We start from the raw sequence: 6,578 nt of genomic DNA, 5'->3' as shown, positions 1-6,578 counted from the left end.
GGGTGCTAATCCTTCCTCGTACGTAACCGACTCCCGGACCCATTCTTTTATTTCGTAGACCAAAACTAATGATTTTAAAACAAAATGTTTTAAAGGTGATCCAATCACACCTAAAAAGATTGGTGGCGACTCCCGTTTTCGTTTTTTAAAGTCGATTCCTATTTTCTAAAACTCGATTTAAAAATGGTTTCGACAGCTTGGCGACTCCGCTGGGGACAATAAGAGAGTCAAACCGTGTAATTGATTATCTCTTGTCTTAATGTCGGAAATTAAAAATTTTAAAATTTAATCCTCTTTGCATTACATGTGTTTTTATTATTGCATGTGCTGCTATATTCTGATACGCATTGCATTTGCATGACCGTTGTGGTCACACCCTTAAGTGGGAGTGAGAAACTACGCCTTAGTGAGGTTTTCGCCTCCGTGCAGGATAGTGAATCACTTTCGGGATACATCTGTACCTGTGGTTTCGTGAGATTTTCATCTTCGTGTAGCCAAAGGGAAATGTATTCCCCTGAACTGAACTCGATTCAAATGAGCCTATAATTGGTGAGAATCGAGGAATCTGTTGGTTCGGGTACCTCAAACTTTAGAAACAACCTCATATAGAAAAATCGTAAGAGCCCAACTTAGTTAGAGTTAAACTTTAGATATTACCCTTATAAACTATCGTTGAGATTTTTTGATATCATGTAATACTGACTATTTCTTTTCTTTTGTTTGCATGACATTTTGCATTTACAAATGTATCTATTCATGGTCAGTTTCTAAATTAGGAAGTTTTATTATGGAGAACGGACTTCTTGATAGAGTGGAAGGCAACACTAATGTCCATAGATGGTCTGAGCAAACTCAACTAGAAAAGGGGGATAGTATTATTGTGGGGTATATGTCGGAGCTGTCAGACTACACTCACATAAGTGTCACACAGAATAATCTTCAGGAGCTTAAGGAGATTTGGGATCAGTGGGGTAATGAGACTAAACAGTCATTCTACGGTAATTATGGAGATTTACCTTACTTACTTGATATTCAGATTGATGAGCACTTGTTTCGAGCTCTTGCTCAGTTTTGGAACCCTCCATACAGTTGTTTTACCTTTGGGGAGGTGGATTTAGTACCTACTGTGGAGGAGTACACCGCTTTACTTTGGTGTCCTAGATTTCAGTGTGATAAGATTTATTCTTGAGCTGCTTTGTCCCAGCCTTTGGTAAGAAGCTGATGACCATTACGGGGATGAGTGAGCAGTGGGTCATGGCTAGAATCAAGGAAAAGGGTGACTAATCCAGACGCATCCAATGCATTCTGTGGGGGCTCTAAAAGAACTAATCCAGACGCATCCAATGCATTCCGTGGGGGGCTCTAAAAGAACTAATCCAGACGCATCTAGACGAGGCGAAGAGGGTAGACATTTTTTCCTTAAGCTTCTACGGATTGATGGTTTTCCCCAAGGCCTTGGGATATGTAGACGAGGCGACCACGGATCTCTTCCATCGACTTAGCAAACAGGTCACTTCTGTTCCTACAATCTTGGCAGAGACATTCAGGTCCTTGAATGCATGTAGGAGGGCTAGTGCAGGCAGGTTTGTTGGTTGTGCTCAGTTACTTTTAGCTTGGTTCTACAGTCATTTCCGATTGATAGACAAAGTGGTTTGTCGGGTCTTTTTCAAGGATTACTCACGGTTGAAAGATATAGTTGCCTCATCTAGGAAGGTGGATGTGCCGGAAGAAAATTGGATAGTGCTACTTCAGAACCTTCAGTCAAAAGATGTTGAGTGGAGGGCTCCGTGGATGATTCCTGGTGAGATTCTTTACCGATGCGACAGTTTTGATTGGGTTCCTCTGTTGGGAATTTGGGGTGCCATTGGTTATGCCCCTTTTCTTGTGTTGAGGCAGCTTGGATTGAGGCAGTTTGTACCAGCAACTCATGGGCTGGCTCAAAGTGAGTTCGTGTATAAAGGAGCTGACTACAAGAGGAAAGTCAGTGAGATCTCTAGTGCTTGGAATAAGACTTGTCGATTAAAAGGAGTAGCTATTAGCCCTGCTACAACTTTGGAGTATGTTGAATGGAGAGGCAGAAGGATTAATGATAACATCCTTAAGCCAAGTGTGGAAGGAGCTCAACCGATAAAGGAATATTTGCAAGTGATGCCCTCGGAGTTAGAAATTATGAAGTAAGAGTTCGAGAGAAAGAACTTGGAGCTTGAAAAGAGGATAGCAAAACTTGAAGAAGAAAAGATGTACTTGAGCTTAGACGTCGACGTTCAAAGGATGGAGGTCGAGAAAGAGAGAAAAGAAAAGAGGAAGATTGTGGAAGATCGAGATGATCTAAAGGAGCATTACAAAAAGGCACAAGTATCCTTAAGGAGAGCGAAAGTAGGAGGGTCTTCAGATCAGTTACAGAAAGAGGCCCAAGAGGAAAAAGCTAGAGTCGAGTAGTAGGAGAGGAAGTTCCAAGAGATGCGATCGCAGAATTTAGCATTAGAGGAAGAGAATAAAGGGTTGAAGACCAAGGTAACTGAGCTTGGAAGGTCCCTTCGTTGGCATCAAAACCATGATCCTACGGTCGAGTTAAAAGAGCTAAAAAGTAAGGTTGAAGATTTGGAAGTGGCATTGCATGATGGTACTTCGGATTGAGCAGCTTGAGGCACGAGAAGATTGTCTAAAGGGAGAGCTTCATCAGTCTAGAGGACAGGTCAGAGAAAGGGATCACGTCATTGGTGAAGCATTAGCCCAGATTCGAGAGGTTACTGAATATGTGCAAGACTTGGCAATACGAGCTGATGTATTAAGTTTGATGTATGGATCATCGTCGGATATAGGACGAGAGTTAGCCCTTTTATTAGATAAAGTTAAAACTTTGGGCACTAGGGCGAAAGCGTTTTTGTAATCCTCTTATATGTAAAGATATTCTTTTTCTAAATAAAGTTTTCTAAATGAAATTGAATTAGAATCGATGCCTTTTTGCATTCATGCATTTGTATTACACCACATCATATGCATTCAAAGTTATAGAAAGACCCTAATTAGTTAAAGTTTACTTCCAGAGAGGTAGAAAAGAAAATATGGAAATTACACATCCTTACGGCACTTGCACTAAAACTAAGAGTATGGATCAAAGGTTCGAACAATTGTAAAAGGATATGCAAGACCAATTGCAAGAACAGTTGGCCAAAATACAGAATGACATGAGGGAGCAAATGCTAGAGGCTCAGAGGAATATGGTGGCTAAAATGGCTCAGCTGTTAAGGGCCACTGATAAAGGAAAAGCTCCCATGGCAATCACAGAAGATGAGAATGAGGCTCGTCCTCCGGGTTTTACTCCGCCTCATGTGCCACTGCAAACTAAGGCACCTCCTAGAAGGCCATCTATCACTGTGAAACCTCAACATGGGCCGGTTGATGCTGGAATCCCCGTGAATTTCCCATCTGGGTCAGGAAATAATTTAGGCGATAGCCCGATCAACCCTATCACTCCTGATCGTTGCAAGTGGTTGGAGGAGAAGTTTAGGGTTTTGGAAGGCGCTGGAAATCATCATGGGATTGATGCCAAAGACTTAAGTTTGGTCCCAGACTTGGTACTTCCTCAAAAATTTAAGATGTCAAAGTTTGAAAAGTACAACGGGACTACTTGCCTAGAGGCACACATAACAATGTTTTGTAGGAGAATGACTGGGTATGTGAACAATGATCAACTATTGATCCATTGTTTTCAAGATAGCTTAATAGGAGCAGCAGCTATGTGGTACAATCAGTTGAGCCATGCAAGAATCGGTTCATGGAGAGATCTTGCACAAGCCTTCATGCAACAGTACAACCATGTGACTGATATGACGCCAGACAGGATCACGCTTCAAAACATGGAGAAAAAGCCTAATGAAAGTTTTAGGCAATACGTACAACGATGGAGGGAGGTGGCAATGCAAGTACAACCACCATTATTAGAAAAGCAAGCCACCATGTTATTTATCAACACTTTAAAGGCGCCGTTCATCACTCACATGATTGGAAGCACCACGAAAAGTTTCGCGGATATAGTTATGGTAGGAGAGATGATTCAGAACGCCATAAGGGGCGGTAAAATTGAGGGGGAAATGGCTAAAAGATCGGCCCCAAGGAGAAAGGACAGCGAGGTGAATAACATGAATAGTACCAACTCGAGGGCAATCACAGTTGGTCAACCCAAAGCAGCTGCGGTCAAACAACAAAGTACTCGAAGACAGGAATCGGGCACAAGACAGAATTCAGAAAGGATGCTATTCACACCTATCCCTGTGACGTATCGTGAGCTTTATCAAAGCTTATACGATGCACATGCCATTGCTCCATTTCACTTGAAACTGCTATAGCCACCGTACCCCAAATGGTACGATGCAAATGTTAAATGCAAATATCATGCGAGAATACCAGGGCATTCAATCGAAAACTGCACCGGATTCAAGAAGGCCGTGGAGAGGCTTATCACGATGGGGGTTGTGAAATTCGATAGTACCCCTAATGCTGAAAATCTATTACTAGATCATGGCAATCAAGGAGTGAATGCCATTAATGAAACTAGGGAAGAAAGAATCAAGGAAGATGTTGCTAAGGTGAAGACACCCATGAAAGTAATATGGAAGGAGATGGTGAACAGACGTATGTTGACCTCTAGAAAAGGTAGAGAAAGAATGGGGAATTATTGTGAATTCCATGGAGAGGTGGGTCATATGATCCAAAATTGTGAAGAGTTCAAGACCATGGTACAAGGCCTTATGGTTAACAAAGAGCTATAGATTTTTAAGGGTAGTTCTTGCAAAAGACAAATATGTGTGCTGGAAAATGAACGACAAGGAACCAGCCGACCAAGAATTATTATTTCCTTGTCGGGAAATAATGAAGTGGGGGCACAAACCAGGGCCAAGGTCGTCATCCATAAACTCAATCCCTTCCTTTACAAGGATGACAAGAGGGTGCTATGGAGTTATGATTGCAGTGTAACAGTACCTGAGGGGGAGAGTATAGCCGATGCGTCTAGGGGCGTGCAAAATGAAGGTTCCCATACACGTAGTGGGAAACATTATGATATAGGGGGCGTTAGAGTGGAGTCCACAAGGATAAAAGGTGTCGAGGTCGAGAAGGAGAAAGAGACTGAAGTACCCATCAATGAGCCAGTAAAGGAGGAGGAGGCTAAGGAGTTCCTAAAGTTCCTTAAGCATAGCGAGTATAGTGTGGTCGAACAGTTGCGTAAGTAGCCAGCGCGCATATCAGTATTGGCCCTGTTTCTGAGTTCTGAGGTGCATCGGGATGCATTAATGAAAGTGCTCAATGAAACATATGTCACACATGACATATCTGTTAACAAGTTGGACCGGTTGGTAAATAACATCAGTGCCGACAATTTCATCTACTTCAATGATGATGAAATTCCACCTAGGGGCATAGGGTCAACCAAAGCCTTGCATGTAACACCCCTTACCCGTGTCCGAGGCCGAGCTAAGGTACGAGACGTTACCAGACAAACATACAAACATTAAACTAAAATACGAGCCATAAAATTTTATTCACATTTCAAAGCGTTCATTCTCTTACACATAGTCCCTTATTTGAGTCTACGGAGCCCAAAACATACTTTAGAAAGGGTTTAGGACTAAACCGAGAACTTATGAAAATCTTGGAAATTTCATGCTTTAAGGCTCCACATGCCCGTGTCCCAAAGTCATGTTCTATACACGGCTGAGAAACATGGTCATGTCTCTGCCTGTGTGGAATATACCTAGGCTATTTTCCAAGCTTTGGTCAACCTTGATCTCTTACACACTTATAAAAAATCAAAAGCATATAACATGGTATTCATTTAATGATTAAACATCCTCAATTAAACCACAAACATAGCATTTGTATGTCATCATACATATGTCTCTCATACTCATTTTACCTTGTTTATTATAGTACCACTTATACATTTATACCAAGATTATCATCTTACCAAATATCTTCAGCTTAATCATCAAGCATTCATATTTAAAGCTAGATCATATCTTTATAAAATACCACGATTCAGATGCACAGAATAACATGTTTGCCTGAAACATTTCAATTCAATTCCATACCCAACAAGCATTACATTGAGACTAGTCATATATATATACATGTCATGATACATAACATTCTCTTTTTGTTTTCTTATAAACACATATCATTTATTTCATTATATCAATATTTCATATACCATAGTTTCCATGTATTCCACATATATTTATTTTCCTCCTCCTCCTCTCCATTCCACATCCTTAATGTATATAGCATCCTTGTAAGTACGATTTCACAATTTACTAATAAATGTTCACATCAAACTGTCCACATGAGTCATAGTCACTTAATTATTTATAATTCGAGCTACAGAGCTCCAAATTAAGATCCGTAAATTTCCCCTGAAACTAGACTCACATATCGTTCCACCATAAAATTTTCATAATTTTTGGTGTAGCCAATTAGTATAGTTTATTCATTAAAATTTTCCCTGTTTCACTTTCTAACAGTTCTGACCTGTCTTCACTAAAAAATAATTATCTCACAGTACAGAACTCGGATAATGTTCT

This window comes from Gossypium hirsutum, chromosome A13 (assembly GCF_007990345.1).
Source record: "Gossypium hirsutum isolate 1008001.06 chromosome A13, Gossypium_hirsutum_v2.1, whole genome shotgun sequence".
Taxonomy (NCBI): Eukaryota; Viridiplantae; Streptophyta; class Magnoliopsida; order Malvales; family Malvaceae; genus Gossypium; species Gossypium hirsutum.
The sequence above is the reverse complement of the archived record's forward strand: the minus strand, read 5'-3'. Positions refer to the sequence as shown.